A 23,409-nucleotide genomic window follows, 5' to 3' on the forward strand; every position below is an offset into this window, starting at 1 on the left:
AAAGAGCTCCTGTGTCTCCAGGGTTTGTGTACTTATGGAAAGTTTACATACACACAGAGAGACTAATATGCAGACAGAAAGCACAAATAAAACTTGTTTGATGCAAAACATTCAGGATATGTTTTTCCATGTGTCTAGCAATATTTTTCACCAAGGATGACTTCTGTTCAAGGAAATTCCTTTAAACTTGGCAAGGAAAGGAAACATAATGAAACTTTGATGACACCTGGGCCAATATAGCAACAGAAAATCCCTCATGATTTTTATGCAGTAGGAGCGAACAAGGACACTGAAACCAAAAGTAAACTTGACAGATTTGTTTGCAGTTGGTTTTGGTTTGGGGTTTTTGCACAAAAACATAGCAAATAAAAATTATGTTATGATCAAGCTCTGTTTTAAAATCATTAGAAACACAGAAAACTTGTAAACTGTTCATCTGAAGATGAAGCCCTTATCTTGAGAAAAATTTTACTGGTCTTAGTGAGTTCTCCCTGAGGAGAACAGATTATGTTCCTGTGATCACTGTATTACTATTAGAGAAGGTTATTATTTATCAGAGGAATTGCATACACACATAAATGCACATAAACACACAGAGTTTAAGTCTCCAGGATTCCTAAAATAGAAGTTTGAAATCCACTTAAATAAACCAAATACCCCTTTCCTCATATACCACGGCCCTGTCATAGACTCTTCTCTGCATGTGCTCAAGTAAAGAGAGGACTCTGACAGATTGATCTGAAGGGTCTGCACCTGATCTGGAGGAGAGGTAAAGCTTGTGTAAACTATGGAGTCCCTCCCTCACCTCTGGTGTGAGTGCCTCAGGGAGTGATATATGCAGGACATTAAAAAAAGGGAGTCCTCTGAAATAGTAAAATACCAAATATTTTAGAGCTTCAGCAAGCAAAACTCTTTGGAATAATTTAGGAAATCTCAGGTTCCCACTACACACCTTGAAGGATTGTGAATAAGGAGAAGGTAAGGTGATGAATCTGTGATTGCATTCCCTGTCTTAGGTTGCAAATGCAAGATGTGGCCAGGGGTATGCATTCTATGGCCATCTGTTAGAAGTGGGGCAGTTTCTTCTGTTAATTGGACCACCTGTTAAAACCAGGTGGGGCAGTTTTCTTTATCTCTTCCACAGCCAATCCTCCCGCTGGGGAGATATCATCTGTTAATAGGCCATTGAGTGTCACTGCATGACTGATAAAATGACATCATCCCATTGTGAGATGCTTTGCCCAGGGGGAGGAGCCAAGCATTCAACTTGGATATAATCTGAGAATTGGAACACCACAGGCAGCTTTTTCCACTGTATTCTCAGAACAGCTGTAGTCACCATTTAATCAGACTGCTGCCAACATCCTGACCCACAGGGTGTCAGGTCATATTCTCTGTCAGAGTTGTTTTGTATTACTAAATTACTATTTCCATTTTTATTTTTACTTTTATTTTTCCTAATAAAGAAATGTTATTCTTACTCCTATATCTTTGCCTGAGAGCCCCTTAATTTCAAAATTATAATTATTCAGAGGGAGGGGGTTTACATTTTCCATTCCAAGAGAGGCTGCTGCCTTCCTTAGCAGACACCTGTCTTTTCAAACCAAGACTTTCCTAGAGAAGATATATTTGATATCTCTTAAATTAACATATGAGTGCAAATGCTGGAAGCTGCTGCTGAGCCATAAATCAAACAGAAAAGTCAAAATGATGGAATTAAATGGTAAGACAACAAAACATGTTGACAATGTCATTGGTTCTCTCTCTGTGCAATTTTAAAATTTAACTGAATAGATTTTAAAAGATATTCTCTGGGTCAAACTAACATGGAATAAGATAATTATAATAATCATCTTCAAAAAGCATCTAGTCCTAACTGGACATAGGGAATCCCTCTATAATCTCTGGAGAGAGACTGTAGTCCTTAGGGGGTAGTTTAGCCTGTCTTTCTCCAGGGACCCTGTGAAGATGAAACCTGTATTTCATGCTAGTGTTATTTAAAATGAAGGTCAGGAAATAACTTTTTAATCCAGGAATTGAATACTTTTTCCATTTGAAAACCAAGAAACATTTTGATACAGAAAACATATTGTAAGTGAACTCATGATTGTAAACGTTCTTCCAAAACTCAGAATCAACATCCTTTCAGGTTTCACAGTCCCATAACTTACTTTTTTTTCAGGCAACTATTTCATATCACAGTAAAGAAAAACAAACAAACAAACAAACAAAAACAAAACAAAACAAAAAAAATCCCCAAACTCAGAGATGGCTGCATTTGTTACATATTGCAATTCAGAATGACCCAGAAGACCTTGTCACTTATCAAACTGTATTCCAATATGTTTTTTTGTTGTGCATCTGAGTGACTACACACTGTTTCTAACCATGGGAGTTCATGTTGTCTCCAGTGACAGCTCTTTCATCTAGTATATTAATCTTTTAAAAAGTACTATGATTTTTTCCTTAGAATGATTAAAAGATTAATATTATTGCAATAATTATTTTTAATATATTTTAGTCTTCACCTGTTTGCCATCACCGTACAAATCAGAGGCATTTTTGAGCATCACTGGCGCAGTGAATTGTTCACTTTGAGAGCTGCAGACTCTCCTTGGCTAGTAGGCAAGCAGACATCAAACAGACAGTCAAGCACTGAGACAGCAGGGAAGCATTGAGCACTTGATCTCAAACAATTAGAGGAAAGCAGTTGCTGAGAGCATAGAATTAGGCTCCTTAAATTAAAGGATCACATTTCTAGTGAGATACAATTCCAGCTTTGGATTGGTTAGAGATTATTTGTATATCAGAACAGTCTACACTCAGAATTTAATTAAAAGATATGGGCCTTCCCATCAGTTTAAGAGTCAGGACTTAATCTGATTGCAGGATCAATGGTATAGTTTGCATGAGTCTCTGGAATCCAAGCAAAATTTATGATAAGTTATTGAATCAGAAAAGAGTCTATGTTGTATAAAAACCTCCACTGACTCAGCAAACTAAGTTTTCAAAGTACTTAGGTTATTTGAACAATTCTCTATTTTCTCATTCTATCTCACTGTTGGCCTAATGTAAGCTTGACGTGGAACAGTACTGAAAGGATGGAAGTTTTTAGATTTTACAGTCTAAGATTTTTTTGTGCCTGTGGACACCTTACTTCAGTTTTGACTGAGGGGTGTCCACAATTCTTGATTCTGAAGCACAAAGGGAAGTCAAGTCTGAAGGCTTTCTTAAAGAACGTTTACCATATCATCCTTCAGAGACCTTTGGGAGAAATAGAATTTCTACGAGATTCACATGAGCAGTTCTCTATATCACTGTAAAAAATCACCATGATTGCAGGGAAGTCTTACAGGGAAAGACTGCAATGGAAACAGTTTTGTTCTTTAATTTCCTACTTTTTATCAACAGAACTAAAATAAATGCTTATATAAGAATGTGTAATATGCTGGTGATTGCTGTTCAGAACAGAAAAATACGGATAGTTCAAGTGATGTTCATCGTGTTGCCAGAAGAGTTACTGAATTCTGCTAAAATGTCCTGAAAACTCATTGACTGGCTAAATCCTGAAAATTTCCAAAGGGAAGGTTTAAAAATAAAGCAATATAAAGATCTGTCAAATTAGGTCTACTTTGCCTATATAAAAAATATTCTGAAAGCAGGCCAAAAATGTAAAATATAATGTAGGCACCAAAAAGAAATAATGACCTACTAAACTGTAATAATACATGCATGCTCTTGTGTTATTCTATCTAAAAGTTTACAGCAAATGCAATAACAGAACTAGCATCTCTTTTATGATTTGTATGGATTTTTCTTAATCCATAATAAATTATTAAAAACTAAGACACAATGTAATCAATAGCAGAAATAACAATAGTGCTTAGTTGCACTGTAGCATTTTTTCCCAAGAGATTTTCTGGTATTTAATTAAAGTAACCACAATAGGAAAGGGGTTCAGTAGAAATAATCTTATAGTAAAATCTTTTTCTTATATAGATTACTGTCAAATTAAATCCTGACCATCAATCCTGAGGAAGCAGATAATAAATTGCATTGATTCTTTCAACCTAATTTTAATTTTTCAAATCCATGAAGCAAGTGGTACAGAAATAGCTTGGTTAATCAATAAGCTGTGTTTAAAGGGCAGTCTCAAATCCTAATAACTGATTGCCCCAAATTGTACTGCTATTCTTCCTCTGTGAAAAGCAATGTAACTGCTCTGGATCTACATCTCATGAGTGCACAAAAGGATTTGTCCCACTGACTACAATATTAGTTTCATCACAACAAAGATTGAACATTATGAGTACCAGCCCCAAGCTATAGATTTATGCCTGAATCACAGGATCAGAGAGTGATTTGGGTCAGAAGGGACCTTCAAAGATCATCTAGTCCCTCCTCTGACATCCACAGGGATATCCTCCACTATCTTAGGTTGCTCAAAGGCCGATCCAACCTGACCTTGAACACTGCCTTGAATGCAGTCTTTAAATCCTGGGGTTTTTTTAGGACTACATTTAATTTCTCCATTAACACCACAAAAGAAGCAGTTTCTTTTCTCCTTTCTTGTTAGTTGACTAGCTCAATCATAGATCACTTCCCCATACCTCACATTTTACTTTGACAGAAACATAGACAAGGGGCAAAGAATAGTACAGAAAGCCGGAAAATTGTTATGGCTGTGGTAGATTATGCCAAAGAAGGATTTATTTATACCTCTGCCACTGTTCTTAATCTATTTTTAGGCCACATATACCTTCAGAAAGAAATAAAGGGCGAAATTTAGCCATGTGGTCTTCCTTCAGATGCATTACTCAGCTTATCAACTACACTGCTGGGCACAATAATTCCTGATGAGAAGAGCTGGCATCCAAACAAGCAATGTCACAAAAAAGCACTTGAGTCTGGAAACCTCAAGATAGCCTGTAGTATTTCCATTTAGTTTGTTTTATAATAACATGTAAGTTTCTTAAATTCTACCATGTATGTAATACCTCATTCTGATATATTAATGTTCTCAAAATATATTTGTGTCCTCATTTGTTGTACACAAGATTAAAGAGGTGAAACAACAGTAATCCAAAGACTAGCTAGAGACAGATTGTGAAGTATCCAGAAGATCACCTAGTGCTCTGTCTACTAAGCTGGCACATTTTTTCACTGACCCTAACAATTTTGTTTAGTTCTTATTAATGTAAAAAAAAAAAACTTTGTTCCTTTTCTGTGGATAAACAAAAAGCAGCTGGAGAAAGTATGACCTTGCTCTGGAGACCTCATGTCCCAGACAGGACAGCAGCTGCCTCAACGCTGTAACAGAGGGTCAATGCTCAAGTAAATGAGGATTAGATTGCCAAAGCATCTCCTGTGATATTTTACCCGGCCTTAATTGTTTTTAGAAACCATTTTGTCTTTACCACTTGTGTTCAGTTACATGCCCTACAATGTTAAATACACTGGTGAAGATACATAGGAATGAACACTTTAGAACCACCTAGAAAAAGTCTTACAGATGTAATATATACAGCAGGACTGGCTGTCATTACTGTCACAGTACAGAGAGGGTTTTAATTTAGGGATGTGCTCAAACAACAAGTGCTTCCCAGTACAGTCTTTGAATAAGTTATACAGTAGGTAAACCAGAATATGGACTTTCAGCAATGTTTGCTCTTTGATATGAATGCTTTTACTACAGCTAAACCAATTCAGGTTACACAGCACCTGTTCTCCATGTTACTCAGGGAACAGCCTTGGAGACCTGCCATGCCAGTAAATGTCATCCTGGAAGGAGCAGCACTCCAGAGCCTGCACAGCCATCCACTTGCATCTGCTTGAACTCAGTATGATGAAATATTAAAAAGCTGAGGGATATTGGGACTTAATATATCCAGAGAAGAACCCAACCAGAGAGACAACAGCATGTGCTGCATTGTAAATTTGGGATTTTCTCCTCCACTATAGCCAAGTAAAATGCAGTTTTCTATTTGCAACACAGATTTTTGAGTCATTATCTTCAGATTTCAACCTCTATCTAGAATTACCAAACAGATAAGAATTTAAAGTTAATGTTGTGCCATCTTCTTTAAACTCACAAGAATGTCTTTGCAGATATAGTACCTTCCTGTAGCAAAAATACACAATTATGTTAATAATGATACCTCTGGGCTCAATTAATTTGCCCAAAGACAGTCTTATATCATTAAAGATCCCTAGGATTTCTCACCTGGTCTTCAGCTGTTCTTCCAGAAAGGCATGAGTTTTCTGAAGACTTGTGGGGCACAGCTCATACTGTTGATGTCTCAAATGCCCTAAGGCATCTCAGCTAACACTAGAATAATCAGTCTGCATTTATTGCTACAAAATCCATTATTGATCATCTGTCAAAATACGAGACACCACAAATCCATCTGTAGGTAAACAGACTTTCATAAGTCATCTAAGGATAAAATATTTTGCAAACAGCTGGTCCTTCTGTGAGGATTGTGCCAAGATTTCCTTTGCAGTCTTAAGCTTGTGAGGCCTCTCCTTCATTTTTCAGCATTCACCTAAAATAAACCTTGCCATCTACTGCTACTGCTGAAGACAGTTAAGTGAAGTGCAAAGTTCTGCATAGTGACATTTCACTCCAAAACAAGGGACATATGTTGTGTGTGCTATGCCATGATTCAGAAATCGTGATTTAGCTTGACAAAGCTAGAATATTTTCCTGTGGATAAAAATTTCCCCTTTTTATAGGATGGAAGGGAAAGTATAATTTAAAGGCTTCTAGTAATCTATTATTGACTGAAATTTTCCAGAAATAACAGAGACGTAAGACAACATAAGTACTGGGGTAAAAGTGCAGAGATGACAATGTAATTAAGAAATCAATGCCCCAAACCAAATAAAAACAAACCCAGCATTCAGAGTGGGTTTTAATTACGCCCCATTTTCATTACCATGTTGAATTGGCATATTTCTAATATTGATTCTTACCTTCCTGCTAAGCCCACAGATTCTTGTTTTAACAGCATTTTTTGGCAGTGAATTAAAATCCTAAGTACTTCACTGCCTAAAGTAGGCATTAACATGTGCGTGGTGAACTCTAGGCTTTGATATCCTATACACTAGTTTGCAGTGCTTAACATTTTCAATTTAATTTAAAATGATCACATATAAAAAGCTGGCCCTTGACTAAGAATGCATGTAACACATGGTTTTGATGGGGTGACAGAAAAATTCAAGAAACAAAGAATATTCCATCAACATCTAGAGCAGTGCCTTTGCAATGAAAACTTGTACTGCCCTACCATCCACCCCAGCACTGATAGCTGCTTCTACAGCAGCTTGCTGTGTCACTGAATGCCACAGAATCCCCAGTGCCTTGAGAGTGTGCACTTGGTTATGGTACAGGCAGCTTCCTTCACACCCTGCCCGAAGGGTCAGCACTTACTGGCTTTGCACTAGCTCCTGCAATTCTCAGTCCAGGGCCTGTGGAAAACTCAGCACTCTGTTAATCCATTTTGGCCATTTGCAGTTCAAATCATTGATCCAGCATTTCTCTCTGTTTTCCCATCCCACTCTGTGCACAGTCTGCTGTTCAGTTCCTCCCCAGAAGCAGCTCTGGGGTTTTGCTCTCTGCAGCAACTGACATGCAGCTGACAGCAATACCCTTACTCAGCTTTTCTTCTCCCACGTGTGTCAGCTTCATAGGACATTTCTGATCCAGACTCTCTAATCTCTCAGGAGACATATTTGGTCTCATTTTCTATCCTTGGCTTTCTGGAAACCTCAGCCATTTCTTCTATGTGTTCAAATACTTTTCTTGGGAGAGTACTCCTTGGCATCTACCAGCTCTATTTTTCTCACAATCTTTTCTTGTATGATAATCCCATTCCAATAAGCTAAAATGGACATTATTTACTGTTGTCAGTACTGCAGCAGCTGCAGCACAGAACATTTCCTCATGGGAATCACTAAGAACCACATAGCTAAATGTGACTACTTCCTTACCTGCAGTTTACTTGCTTGCTTGTTGTCTGAGTTGACAAAGGGGAACAAGGAAAACTTTCAGATAAGAATCCACAGCAATCCTATGAGCAGCAAACTGACAGCCCTTCTACATGTCTTTTCTCCACAATTTGCCTCTTTGCCAGACAAAGGGTGGCAAAGAGGGATTTCCTATATGACCTTGTAAGGAGTCATTCAGATCCACAATACTGTATAAATCCAAAGTGTTTTAATAATAAGGAAAACTGATTCAAGACAAAATAATTTTTCTCCAGATCAGAAGGAGCTTGATTATAATTTTACCTTCCTGGTCATGTTGGTATTTAACCTGGCTAGGCAAAAGAAGGAGCTCCATGTACAAAAGAGGCTGTGAATTTCTGTGCCAAACAAGACAACCACATTACTTGCTTCCCTCAGAGAAAGTCAGATGCAGGTCCAAAGATTTCAAAGATTTATAATGTCCTTTTTCATTATCTCTGCACTTCTTTTTCTGCATTTCACAGCTCTTTGAAGATCCTTATTGGACTCAAAAAATATGTATACATGTAAAAGTATTTTTTCCCCACTGACCTAGATCTGTCCTCAAGCACAGCACTGGTGTGTTGGCTTTGCATTTCAGTCTCTGCTCTGCAAGGAATGGCCCAGTGGACATCTGGAAAAAGTAGAGTTGACTGTAGGAATCTCAAACCCATACAATGGGCTGTGTGTGAGAAAGGATCAGAGGACTTACCTTCCTTTGCTTCTAGGAATTTGCTTTGATATTTTTCAGATCACTGGCAATCGAAAGTTACTTCTGATGGCTCTGTGAGGGCTTATGAAAGGGAATATGGCCTTTTTATTCCACTTATCATGGGCTGATAAACATAATGCAAAGCCATAATTAGCAGCGATGATTAAAATATCAGTATCCAGAGTAAAGGCTGATATGACTAGTGACTGAACTCTCTGTACCTTGTCCTGATGTGCCAAGGATAGACCATGTTGTTGTCCCTGTTCCATGGACAGAACTCACCAAGATTGTTAATCAACACATTTCACAAGCTCTTTTTGCCCATGCAATTTCTCTTTAATCCCTTGCTCCAGGACTGACAGACTTAATAGCTGCTTTTAAAATTGGAGGGAACATGAAGAAAGAACTAATTTCTAGCACGCATTATATGTAAAAATATAAGTGTTCGCTGGCATGCAGTCTTTTTTTTTTCTTTTTCTTTTTTTTTTTTTTAATATAGTTTTGCAATCTAAAATCCAGCCTGTATGAAAGGCAATTTTACCCAAAGGCAGTGCTGCTCTGAATGTCACTCTCTGCACTCAAAGTAGAGGGCTGCTCACCACTTCATATCAACTTGTCAGGAAGGAAGGAAGGAAGGAAAATGGAAAGAGAAAAGAGAGAATTTGCTCACAAGCATTAACTGATGCCAAAGAAAGTTGATAAAGGTATTTGTTCCTCGAAGCATAAGAACAAAAAATGCCTAAGACTTATTGTTGTGGATTTATTGGGACATGTAGACTTTTGAGGCCCCTTAAAGCACAGGCACTGCAGATGTTATGTGCATGGCTGCTCAGGCTTCAACATGTGGGTAAGCCTTATGCTCCATTTTCAAATGACTTTCAAAAGTGTGTTTGGGTAAATCAGTTTTTCAGCTTTTAGATATGTTTGCAACATACAAATTCAGCTCCAATATGCCAAAGATACCCTTCCTTCCTTCCTTCCTTCCTTCCTTCCTTCCTTCCTTCCTTCCTTCCTTCCTTCCTTCCTTCCTTCCTTCCTTCCTTCCTTCCTTCCTTCCTTCCTTCCTTCCTTCCTTCCTTCCTTCCTTCCTTCCTTCCTTCCTTCCTTCCTTCCTTCCTTCCTTCCTTCCTTCCTTCCTTCCTTCCTTCCTTCCTTCCTTCCTTCCTTCCTTCCTTCCTTCCTTCCTTCCTTCCTTCCTTCCTTCCTTCCTTCCTTCCTTCCTTCCTTCCTTCCTTCCTTCCTTCCTTCCTTCCTTCCTTCCTTCCTTCCTTCCTTCCTTCCTTCCTTCCTTCCTTCCTTCCTTCCTTCCTTCCTTCCTTCCTTCCTTCCTTCCTTCCTTCCTTCCTTCCTTCCTTCCTTCCTTCCTTCCTTCCTTCCTTCCTTCCTTCCTTCCTTCCTTCCTTCCCCCACTTCCTCAGCAGTCCAGCTTCTGGAATTTGTTTATTTGATTATTATTTTATATGAAGAGCTAAACAATTCAAGACATTAATATAAGTTGTTCTTCATAATTTCAATTCAAATAAAATAATCTTGTAATTAGTTTTGTCCAGAAGGACTGTTATTGTACCTACTCCTTCTGAAGTTATGTCTTCATTGTTTTCTCATTTGGAGTCCATCCTTTGGAGTATTTGATCCTTGTTGTTTTTAAATGAAGGCTTGAATTTCACCACGGTGCATTTGTCCCATTTGATTTAATATTAGGAGATATAACATGAAGATATCCATTATCAGAAACCGACAAATACAACATGTACATTTAGTTCAGTAATCGGGTTTAATTCAAGCTCCAGTCAGTAGGAAAACAATATTCCATCAACAAATGTAGCACAAAGGTGTTTGCTGTTCTCCATATTTTTCATAAACCTTGTAAAGAAAATCCTCTGAAGGATCTGAATTTCTATCCAGCTGAGCACATAAAGTGCTGATGAGTCAGTGCAAAGGTTTTACAAATTATATGAACACGTCTGTTGTGGGATTTGAGTGGAGGATGCCTAGGCACAGGCGCACTCAAGGCATATCCTGGAGTTTCTGCAGTCTAGTTGCAAGGATCTTAAAACAACTTTCCTTGGGGCTGCCAAGGGTTCCATCAGGCAGAAACTTTTGCAATCATTAAAAAAAAAACAAAAAACACTGAAAGCCATGACACTTCAATTGCTTAGTGCTTTAGGGTTTGCCTCATTAGTGAAGAATCATAATAATACCAGTGCACAGATTTCACCTCAACTGCAAAACTTGCCCATGACATAGCGGGAAAAAGGTTAGAAGTTTCTGGCCCCATTAGCACTTTCACAGCTCCCCACAGGAAAGTGATGCTCCAGTGCTGCCCCATGATTTCCTCCTCCACAGAGAGGAAGATATGGTGCCATCCCAGCAAGATTTAGTGTCACCGCATCCTCGTGCTTGCTTTGCGTATTGAACAATTTTTTTTTTCTTAAATGTCATAAACACAGAGCTCTGGAAATGAGTTTGTGAATAGAGTTAGGGCTTAGATCTGATGAACAGCTTTAGCCCAGTCGGAGCTGCAGCTCACTGTGCTGCATCTGGTGTCCCTGCATGGGATTGAGCGGCTTGCTTGGCGAGACCCCCCGCTTGGGATGGTCAGTAGGGTGAGTGCAAACACACGTCCTCAGCCTTCCTTGCTCCTCTCTAGCTAGAACACCTTCCCAGGAACAATCACCTCTGTTTACTCAGGACTGATCCTTCTGTTAGGAATATCCATCTACAAATGCCATGAGAGGAAGGAGAGGCAAACAGGACACTCTTGTGCTTAAATGTAGGATCCACCTTGCACAGTCATGCCGAAGTGTCACAACAAAGCCTCAGTACTGATGAACAGGGACAGGCAGCCTGAGCAACCACCTCTACTCTCTCCTTAGACATGGCCATATTATAGAACCGTATTTTTTTAATGTCCTCACAAACCACATTATTTTCCATGTTTAGTTGAAACTGCAGCAGCACACACAGCCTCACGCAGACCCTGCAAGCTTAGGATAGTGTGGGGTAGAGCAGCTCCACCATGGGGCACTGTGCTGGGAATGGGGAGAGAAAGGGACACTCAGGTCAAGGATCAGCTTCATCCCTCTAAAACTTTCCTTTCCTGAACTGGGACTGAATGAAGACTTTTGAGCATTTTAAATTGTGTGAGGCTTTGTTGTACTTCACTTCTACTTTTCCAGATACTTGGCAGAGCAACTCAAAGTATCCAGACTCCCAGTACAAATCCAGGAAATATCAAACATTTCAGAAGAGAAGGACAAAAGGTCAGACTTGATATTCAGACTAAAGGGAACTTATTACAGAGGAACCAGCAAGGTGGGAGGTACCTTATCCCTGGAAACAAACATTCTAAATTTTGAACTGTTTGTGTATGTTTTATTATTATGTATGTTATAACCAGCCTGTTTTTAAATGAACTTGGAAAAACCATCTCTCTTTGATAATGTCTACTGGGAAGATGAGTTTAAAAAAATTGCTGCCATAAGCATTTTCAGGGATTTAATTGCCTGCTTTGGCAGTCAATCTAAAGTCTTGATTTAATTTCTTGCATTTTGACAAGGTTATAATTAGCTTTAAACTTGTGAAGATCTGAAAAGCTGAGGTAAGCAAGTTGTCTGTAGCTGGGACCAAAGTATCTCATTCCACATCCTCCCAAGCACCTTTCCTATGCAGTGTCTTCTGCTAATTTGTCCTGTGATAAAAATAAAATACAAAGGCCCAGCATCAATTAGTCACTAAAATATCTAGGTTTTCCTTTATTTTTCAAAGTATCCCTCTAACTTCTAATGCAGATATAGCTTGATTTTAGATCCCAAGGTGATAAAAACTGTTCTTCTCCTTTACTGTTCACCAGCATTTGTAACCTGCTTGTCTAGCCCTAAAATCTGCACATGTACTGTATTTAGGAGCTATGAATTTCTGTACAACTCATTTCCTGCAGTCTCATACTGACTCTAGGACTGGAATTTGCTTTAAACTGAAGTGGATATGTTTTATGTCAATATGTTTACACATCAAGCAAAACTGAAATGCTACCTTACCTTGGAAATATATTCCAACTCAATTTACCAGGGAAATGTCATGGGTAAATATCACGGCACAGCCTCTAGACAAATGTACTTTATGCCTTCCATGAAATGTTTGAGATCAAGCATTCTTTTGGGAAACAGTATTTCTGGATACACTCAGGGTCTGGAAATTATGCTTCTTGTTAAGTAGTAATTTATTTCTGCTATTAATCTCTGCATTTCTCTGACAGTAGGGTGCACAATAGAATTGTCTTTGTGGTAATGTTAGAAAAACTTTAAAAGGTACATTTAAAGTATAACAAAAATTATCCATGTCATTATATTAACAGCAAAAATGTAATTGAAGAGATTAAAAAGGCATAAATTTCTTCTTCTGCTATCTTTTTTGTTTTGGTACATTTTTATTATTTGATTATTTTGCCACCATTTTAAAATGACACATCTGTCAGAGACCTTTCTCCAAGCAACATGTTATCCTAATCACAATAATTTCTGTCCCTCTAAGTATCCTGAAACAGTGTGCTAGGATTATTCATGCAGTTCCAGGTAAAAACAGAAATACAACTATCAAAACTCTTTTGATGTCTCTTTATGTTAGCCTTTGTTAGCCAAACACTGTAAGTAATCCTCTTTTATTTAATATCTTGGCAATATGAAAGAGGAGGTTGAGAAGAATACTACCTTGGGACTTATATACTTCTGTCACTTTTTGTCACAACATTAAATTTACTTGGATGAGGGGTGTTACGTGCATGTCTGCCTAAAACAAATGGGAAAAGACATGGAAGGCAGTAAGTTCTAAAGCATTAGACATTTTTATAGCTAATGAGTTCACTCTATTAAACTAGGAAATATAATCTATTACATTAGAAAAGATAAACACAGCTGCTTTATTAAAAAAAAAAAAAGATTCTTTTAGTCCACATTAATCAGTTACAAAACTGAGCCATGTTGGTTAAAGGTAGATAGAAATGTTTATTCCTCCTCAGAGTTTCCCTAAAGAATTTCCTCCAAAGTTTTTGGCAAAGACACATAAACTCACACAGGCACATAACATGCTCTTGCATAGTAGATTCCATGCTGCTGCAATTCTTTGTGAATGGCATGAAGAAATCTCAATACACTGGCTATATTGTTAAGGCAGGAGATACCTTTAGTTGCTGACAAGGCAGTCCTGCAGTTTTACCCTCTCATTGAAGCAGTGTGCACAGCTGTTTTCTGAGCGTAGAGTGCTGCCACTCAGTGTATGTTATAGCCTGTTAAAGGCCTGCAGTGTTCGCAATTCTTGACTTACAATGTCTCCTTCTATCCTTCCGTAGCAGGGAGCAAAGGGAAGCACAGAATGACAGCTCCCCTCTACTGGCTTTTAACTCAAACTAAAGGGGTTACTTAATCCTATAGCCACCTTTACTTCCATCTTACAGAAGGGAGAGACATCTGTTCCTAGGGTCTGTCTTTATCCCTAGATAAAAAAACCCAACAAACAAACCCCCTACAAAACTGAAAAACATCACAAAGCAAAACAAAACCCTCTGTTGTTGAGTACATAACAGAGTGAAAGACAGAACAAACACATAAGAAATGGGGCATTGCTCAAGGTTAGATTTTGTCCTTCATTTAGAGTCTGAAAGGATCAACTCAGAATTTGTCTGTGGGATAAAAACATGCTAAGTAACAACTTCAAACTAACAGCTACCCAGGCCATCGTGCTTATGGCTTGATGTGACATGTTACATTGAAAAAAGATACTGCTTTGAATTCATATAAAGGATACAGAAAATATTTTTCATTTAATTGTCTATCAGCTTTTGCTTCATTCTATATGTCATCATTTATTTTCCCCTCAGGAGTATTATTTTCTTCATAAGGAAGGCAATTCCTTCTTCACCTGGACAAATAAAATTGCATGCGTATGTATGGACTTGAGATTTTCATACTGCTAAATGAGCCATTGCACACTTTGCAAACAACTCAATTAATATGTTTTCTTTATTAAATTTCCTTTTCTAATAATAATTTTGCTTTATAAATCTGCTACCTGTACACCACTTGTTTATGGTGAGGGATTTCAACATAAGCAAAAGGGGACTCTAATATTTCGTCTTTCAGTTTCATCTCTCTCCTTGATAATTTTGCATCAAAGAGCTGATAAAATCTCTCTGCTCTTCATTAAAGACTCAAATACCACAGAGCTCTCTTTCTGCCTAATCACATGGCTTATTCTTTTAAAAGAGAATATTTACATATATTTACATTATATGATGCCTGTTAATATGTGAAATCATTCTTCTGTTCTTCTGCAAACTTCTGTGAGCTGTCATCTGTGTGCATCTCTAGAACAGTAAGAAGCACCGTACAGTGCATGTCCTTCCATGACTGCCTAAAGAGAAAACTTGATGCATAGATACAGAATGGGTAGAGCTATAAATGTCACCCAGCTCCACTAACCTGGCATTGTTAAGACTCTTAGCACCGTTGTCTAAATATGTCCTCTAGCTAATCTCTCCAAGTCTTGTTCCATGTCTCAAAGCAGATCAAGGACTTTAGGTTAAGCAAAGAAAGCACCCAACCTTTTCTTCCAGGCACTGCATTTCCTACCCAACAGTGCCCACACTTTTGAGGTCTGGAATAGGTATACTTACCTCAATTTGACGTATTTCATTGGTTTTGCAGGCATATGCTCCATTTTTTTTTAGGTGCAGTACAGTCTGAGATACAGACCTCCATCACACTGTGTGTTGCAAGACATGGCACAAATGAAGGTTGGTGCTGTCAAGGAAAGAACATTTTATTTATCTTTCAGAACAGCTAATGCACTCTCTTAAGGAAACTTAGAGGTTCTGTTCATGATGCTTTACATCTAGGAAGGATTCTCCTGCAACTTGAATTTTAGACAGGAACAGAACCATCTAGGTCTAATTCATTGATAAAATAAGTTCTCAGTGTGAGCATTTTCTTTGAATATTCCATTGATTTCTAAATTTGAATTTCCAGTAACCATGAAATTTAAGTTTCACATATTCATATTCTGTGAAGATGTACGTTTTGGCTTAAAACAAAAAAAAGAAAATTAATAACTGTATCATGTTTCTTATTTTCTACATGACCTCTATGACTCTCACAGACACATTAGTTTTTCTACATTTTATCCAAAGGAAATAAAAATAGATGCAGTCTCTCACAGGCATGAATCAGTGCAGAGCCTCCTCCAAAGTCTAGGCAGGATGACATGCAAGATCCACAGTGTATGTCACCTCCGTCTGCAGAGACACAGAAATAACAGCTTTGGTAGCAAGCCAAGACAGCAGCTCTCTAAGCAAAACCTGACAATTCTATTGTTTCTTTATTTTCTCACTTCTTTTCTTCAGCCCCCGTCTTTCACCATGTCTTGTAATTCCCAAGCCTATTAACTACTGAGATTGGATATTACTGCATTTGTAGAATAAATTCTTCTGTAAAAGAAAGTGTTTGAAGTGTTTTAGTCTATTTTAACAAGGAAGAACATGAAGAAGATGTACAATAACTGAAGCAGTAGAAAATACATATGCTTCCTTCAGAAAGCACAACTGTTTTACCATACATGGAACTCCTGCAGTGTGGGGCACCACAAAACTTGGGAAAAATTTTCTTGGGGTGACATCCAAGTCCCTGAGATTTCAATTCACAAATATGTTACTTGCATGAGTGTTTCCTTCATAGTGGACCCCCGTTAGGAGATGCCTCTGCCATTATTATTCTGTAATATGCCAGTATTATTCTGAAGGTTTGGTTTCAGCATGGTCTATCCCCTGTGAGCTGGTGCATGAATATTCACACCTCTTAAAGGAGGCAATCTATACTACCCATCTTCCAAGATACATTTCTCAGACTGGTTCTCAGGAGTAGTGGGGTGAGCTATAACATGGCACTTGGTCTCTACCAAGCTGGGAGAACTTTCCAGCTTCCTGCTATCACCAGCTGATCCATGCACCAGGAGTTTGCCTATTCTGTGTTTGGAAATAACACACTGCTCTGGGTGACATGCACTGCCAGCCATGCCCTTCCCACCCCAGCATTCCCAGATCAAGGCAATGAGGGCACAAGCTTGCTGGGGGGAAGCCTGTTCACCTCCAAATGACAGATAAAGAAATGCCTGGGCATTGTGCTGAATACTGGGAGATTTCTTTTCTTTTGTTTGTTTTTTAACCTGGCAAAGAATAGTAAACTCATGGAAATCAGCTATGCAGTTCAGGCACTCATGAAGCATTATAGACAGTACAGACATCAAAAAATACAAAACAGATATGAATCATTTACTAGGACCATTTTTAAGATGGCAGAAATACATGTTTCCCCATCTAAAACTTAATCAGTGGTTTAAGCAGTCACAGATTTTCAATGGGAGTTGACCTTACTTAGTTTTAATTTTGCATCTTTCAATATCTCTTTGTAAAGCAAGACGTCTTTTGCCATAAGTTAAAGTTTCTCCTCCATGCCATTGTTTCCCTTTACATTGACCTGTTCAACACATGTTGAAAACTCTCTGGAGAGGGACTGGCTTGCTTTGGGGTGGTTGGAGCTCCCTGCTCTTGACCCTCTCCTTTCCCTAAGTTAGGTAAAGTCCTTTCCCTAGTTCTGATTCATTGCAACTGACTTTTGCAGATGGGTTCATAATGGTACACAGGAAACAAAATCATCAATTTTGTTTGCTAAATTATTTTGCATGGGCATCTGAGACGTCCATGCAGAAGGGATTAAAAAAATGCAAGAAAGGGATAGGGCAGAGAGCTAGGGGAAGGGCTACTCTGTAAGTTGTTCTTGCTTGGGAATGTGAGACTCAGTTCTTCTTTTGATTCTGGGAGTCACAGTTGTGCTTCTCTGTCATTATTGTCTCTGCTAGTATTGTCCTTTCTAGTCTTGGCACTGCAGATATCTGTTGCCAAGCTGATGTCTTATTTTGTAATACCTCAGCAAAAGTAGGCAGTTGTAGAACTGACTCTGACAATGATCTGCTAAATGTCTGGCAGCCCATAAGGGATTGTTCTGCTTTGGAAGGCATAATTAGTACTACTCCAAATGTGTAGGAGGTGTTTCACCTTCATGAATATATTATGACATATTTTCACATTCAAACTCATATTATCAGTTTCTGCCTATTGGTGATGTTTCTATTAAATATTTCCCATCAAATCACATGCAAAATAAGTAATTCACTTTTACTGGTGTTATAGTACCCTTTTTAATTCCCCTTCTTTCACCACAATTTATAATCTTCTAATCTTTATAATCACTTTTTGCCCATCACGACAATCTTCCAATGAAGCTCTGAAACTGGACTACATAAAACAAACAAGTTATTCAATACAGAATAAATGTCACAGTATTTATAAGAATATCAGTCTGTACCTGTCTCTGTTGACAGAGCTTTGCTCTGCTTCATATCCTCATTTTCATATATGTACCTTGCTTAGGCTTTTAGGGTCTCCCAGTCCTGATCTGAAAGAACAATATCTTGTCAAATCAGTGAGGTCTCATCATTACAGTTAATTATACATACAGGTATTTGTGGATTTTCTATTCCTGAAATAGTGTAGGAAGCATGTGGAAGTGGTGAAAATGTAGAAGTCTAAATAAGGAAAAAAGGTAAGGATTAAAAACTCATAAGGTGCAATCAAAGTAACGAATTAGGTTCGCTCTTCAATATGAAGAAAGGTTTTCAAGACTGACAAATTATAAGGAAGTAACAACCAAGTATTCATTTTATAAGTTATTTTCCTTTTAAAATCATTCAGTGAATATATTCTAATGAAAACAGAGAACCAAAAATCACACTTTTTGAAGATCTTAACTTAGTACTCAGATTGTAAGTAAATCAGAAAGACAAAACATTTTGCAGTATGTGATGAGGATTTTCCTGAATCTTTTGCAGATGTTCATCCCTGCTGCCAGTTTTAGGTCTATAAAGTCTAACAGAAAAATGTCATTACTTTCTTTTGTAGTAACAAGGGCTATAATTCATCCAAATTCCTGAAACATTTTTAGAAGAGAGAGTACAGGAGAGCACCAAGGCTTGTATGGTACCTTAGCAAGGTAATTGAAGATCACAGAACACAGAAGTCGGTGTACTGTGTCAGAGTGAACTTGATGTCTTGGCTTTGGGTCCTATGCTCCTACTTTTTTCTCTGCCTCTTCCCATTTTCCTCATCCCACAACTGTTCTCAAACCTGGTCTCATCACAACTGAGATCTGAGCACGGCCTCTTCCCTGTCAGTCAAAGATAATCTGTCTGTTCTTATCCTAAAGGTAACAGGTCCATTGAATTCTACTGCTGTATGCTACAGCCCCAATCTACCCTGCAACCTGCTTTATACTAATCCAATATAATCCTCAAAAAAACCAATCCCTCTTGCAAATTCCTGTTCTCCTGTTCATGTGATTGCTAATCCAAAATCCAATAATGTTTCTACTGTCATTTAAACCTCTGTGTTGTTCGGAGTGGTTTCTGTTCTGACCTGCCAATGACGTTAGTCCTGGACTAGAAAGGAATTAACTCCTTGGCACATGGGAGTTATATGGTAGTACTGGAGTAAAGGCATTCTGAGGAGGGGAGACTGCCTACGGAGTGTCTCTGGAAGAGTATGAATTAATTTTAGGCTACTTTTTTCTGTAGAAAATTGTGTATTGCTTTTTTGACACATTAACCAAAAGCACAAATACATTTATATTTAGAAATTAGTGGAGTGGTTGGGTATCACTGGTGAATACTTCTCTCACTACTGTGTTTTGAGTAGCTCCTGAACTCCTCTGCAAAAGCAGAAAGTTGTCTCTCATAGCCCACTGAAACTACTCTGACCAGAATCTCTACAGATAGTTCTGCAGCAGGGTCAGAACTCAACTCCATTCATAGCAGTGTGACAGCTAGAGTGACAAATATGTTTTATGGCATCGAATCTTCCCTCACTCTCAGTGACACATTTCTCCCTTCTATTCCCAAAAAGCTTCCACCACTTCTGTCCATCTTTGAAGGGGCTCCAATATTAATCACTTGTTTCCACCTAATTTCTGTTTGTCTCACTCAAAAATGAGTTTAAATGTCATCTCTATGATGCTTACCTTAGACTGACTTCTTAACTCCAGATTTGATTTCTCCTATGTCAAGTAAAAATATATTATTTTTCTGACATCTTCTCATGCTTTTGAAGGGAATTCAGAAGGCACTGGAAAAATGTGGAATTTCATGGCATTTGTCTTTTGTTTATTAAAGTCTCTGGGTTTTCTTGTGTGACCAGGGATTGTTGGCTTCATCATGTCATCCCATGGCAGAGTCCCAGCATTGCTCAGGTACCTCCAAGAGAATGAGGAAGCTGAAGATGGCAGGCAGGAGGCAAGGGTATTTATTAGATAAAATCTGTGAACAGGAGGCCTGAACAGGAGGCCACCTTTAGATATATCACACGGTGCAGTAGTTACTCATTTCTAAATAAAAGCTCATGTTCAAACTGAACTGATTTGTGTGATATATATCTGTCCTTTCATTTTACTGATTATATATTTCAGTTTAAATATTAAAATATAATCTTAATTTTCTAGTCTGTTATATTTTATAGTTTAATATAACAGATGATGCCCAGAATTTCAGGGTCTCCTTTGAGACATATACAAGTTATAGGCTTTCTCTGGCTTGATGGCCTGTGTTTAAAATGCTGTACTTAAGGTTTCGTCCTCTTATGCCTATCTCTAAGAATACTAAATTAAAAATACCTGTTAACAATAATAATATATTTTGACATTTAAATACTTACTCTATTATTAGTATGCTCATTCCTTTGCTGAAAATTGTGATTGATGCAATGATTTCAACAGAGACTGAGCTTTTTTGCTGGTAGTGTATTCATTACAAATGGTTAATTCCTTTCAGTATATTCACAAAAAAGGCAGAAACAGACCTGGCTGAGGGAGAGGTACAGGAAAGACTTTTAATACTACTTTGTGTTGTTGATGTTGAAGAGCACAAAGATAATTTATTTTCATTCTATTAGATGTTTGCATTGACAACCACACGTTTCTTAGCAGGCTCAGATCTCACACTTTGACTGCCTGCTTTATCACTCCATCACCAACTCCTTCCTGCTGAACCACTGTGCTGAACCTTGACCTGTAGAGATTAGCTCACCCTAGAGAAAGGGGAAAGGGTAATTTGGTCTCCCGGTCCTTTTGATCTAATCTTTTCTTCTCAGACTTTCAGGCGGATTACCAGAAGATGTAGTCTGCTACTATTTTAGTGACTTTTCTATATTCTATATTTGTTCTTTGCTCCAGCAGAAGAGTAAGTAAATGATACCTTCTGGAATGTGAAACAGTATTATTGGGTTACTACTGATGATATGAAAGTAGAAGATAATAGCTGTTGTGGAAGCTATATAATCTGTTAAACTGATGGCAAAACTACAAGGGCAATACTGTAGATTCTGAACATACTTAGTAAAAAGATGCCAGAATGACTGAGGACATTAAATGCAACAAAATTACTTTAAAAGAATGGTGCAGATAGTAAAAAGCCTTGTATTTCTCTGTCTTATGCCTAATATTGCCAGCCATTCAGAAGCCAGTTATTCCCTTCTGGCTACAATGGCACATACTTTGATGTTCAGAGGTATGAGATTAAAGGATTGTAGTTACCACCAACAGTGGCAAATACTTTGATGTAACACTTTTGTTCAAACCTGCACAAAAACATAATAGAGTAGCACAAAAGTAAATTAATTTTAAAAACCAACATTCCTTAATGTTTTTAATGTCTTAAATGTAATTAAAGTCTTTAAAGTTGCCTGAGACTCTCCGGATTCCAATTGTATATAAGAAAGAAAAATTAGACTTTGCAGTTCTGAATGACTTAAAAATAAGTATTGTGGGATTGAAAGATAAATGATACTGAACCCTGACCTGGAGAGCAAAAGTATATGCAGTTTTCTCACTTTCTTGGAGCACCACATATAAATTTTTCCAGATTTTATTCACCAAAAGGATAAGTTTGGTTTTTGGTGTTTTTTTTTTTTTTTAAATTTTTATTTTTATTTTTGCTTTTGTGTTTTTTTGGTGGGGGTTTTGTTTGCTTTTTGTTTTTTGTTTGTTTGTTTGTTTGTTTGGGGTTTTTTGGTTTTTTTTTTTTTTTGTTTTGTTTTGTTTTGTTTTTTTAATTCCTGCTGGGGTTAGAAAAAAAAAAGTAGAGTTTCAGTAGGAAAACAGAAGACAATGGGTTTTAGGTTTTATGGTCATGTAGAATAATATCAGTAATAGAACCCAAGGCAAGGCCTACAGGATCCAACTGCACTCACACTGTGTGGAGCAGCTCTGTATTGGAACTCTGATCTCCTTTCTGTGCACCTTCCTAAACAGTGAAAGCACAAGGTGCTCCCAAGCTCATCTGTATTGCAGTGCCCATTTATCTATTCTGGATATCCTCAAACTGATCTATGATCCTCCTAAACCTATAAGAACATTATTCAGTGCTGTCCTAGCCCAATACCTGCCCATGCAGTTCACCTTTGCCCGCACTTCTGCTCAAGCTTTCTCACCTCATTACTCACCTGGCGCTGTCAGTTGCAACTCTCTGCAGGTCTGAAAGTTACAAAGTACCAAAAACATCCGTTGGGCCACTTGCCCTTTTAATCATATGAATCGATTATCTCAGTCTGACCTCAATAAGACTCCTGCAGCTGCGAGCCACCACAGCAGATAATGGAGATTACTAACTCCCAGTTTCTCAGGTGACTTCTCATGTGTCATAAACAGACAACACAGTATATCACATCTATTAACCTACATTGCGTTTTTTCCAACAGTTTAATTATGAAACAAGAAAACATTTTTAGGAGGTGTTTGGGCCTTTAAGTATTTGCCAATTAATTACAATCTGCATGTACCATATTGTGGTCTGAATTCAAACATCTGCTCTGTGTTCTAGATGTTCTGGAAATAGTTTATTTTTAGATTGTATTTTCACCCACTTAAGTAAAAGTAATGCCATGCTTCATATGGTTCCTAGACTTACAGCTTTCTGTCAGGACAAACATATACACATCCTCAGGATCAATGTTTGGGAGATGAACCTTTTGTTGAGCACACATTTCCCTTTAATAAGGCTCTGAACCTGCTGACTTGACAAAGCTGATTGTTAAGTTTCCTCTCCACAAATAAAACATTTTGCATTTTGCTTTAGCTACAGTATTGTCCAGTGACTAGATGTGAATAGCTGTTAAAATAAGCCATTATTTCTGCAGAGACTATTGGAAATTTATCTTGTGCAGAACACCAGAACAGAGGGTTGCATGTGCTTTGTTTTACTGAAGCTTTTAAGTTGCTCAATGAACTGTGATCTTTAAAGAAGCCTGACTTTGATAGCTTTATGTCCTATCAGATTCTCATCAAAACCAGTGCTAGGCAAGGATCCCATTACTGTTCAAAAGCTTTGTTAATGAATTATAAGCAACACGAGACGACATGGCTGTGTCCTGCCATTTTTTCTTACTCTTCAAAGCTCAGTCTTAATTCCTTCTGCCAAAGCCCATCTGCAAATCCAAAGCCTTTGGTTAGGGAAGAAAACTCTAAAAGGTTACCACAGTCTTACAATCTCTTGGGTTCACCAACAATCTTGAGAGACTTAGCCTCTGCCTAGTAGTTATA

General features: G+C 37.9%; 2 long non-coding RNA genes across 3 annotated transcripts in view; one reads left to right on the top strand and one right to left on the bottom strand.

Moving 5' to 3' along the window:
* The window catches only part of LOC135289643 (uncharacterized), a 32,289-nt gene extending 27,344 nt beyond the window's left edge, over nucleotides 1-4,945 (top strand). Inside the window, exon 7 of the long non-coding RNA XR_010352393.1 lies at nucleotides 4,749-4,945. This is a non-coding gene — a long non-coding RNA (uncharacterized LOC135289643). The remainder of the gene's footprint in view (nucleotides 1-4,748) is intronic.
* Nucleotides 4,946-6,229: 1,284 nt separating this feature from the next.
* LOC135289653 (uncharacterized) lies at nucleotides 6,230-18,271 on the bottom strand. 2 transcript variants are annotated; one of them, XR_010352402.1, is made up of 4 exons: nucleotides 18,133-18,271; nucleotides 15,930-16,007; nucleotides 15,390-15,516; nucleotides 6,230-6,377 (listed from the first exon to the last, which is right to left on the bottom strand). It is a non-coding gene; the product is annotated as an uncharacterized LOC135289653 (long non-coding RNA). The 2 variants fall into 2 exon arrangements; XR_010352405.1 differs by lacking the exon at nucleotides 6,230-6,377 and adding an exon at nucleotides 12,125-12,410.
* Nucleotides 18,272-23,409: the final 5,138 nt, after the last annotated feature.

Source organism: Passer domesticus, chromosome 1 (assembly GCF_036417665.1).
Source record: "Passer domesticus isolate bPasDom1 chromosome 1, bPasDom1.hap1, whole genome shotgun sequence".
Taxonomy (NCBI): Eukaryota; Metazoa; Chordata; class Aves; order Passeriformes; family Passeridae; genus Passer; species Passer domesticus.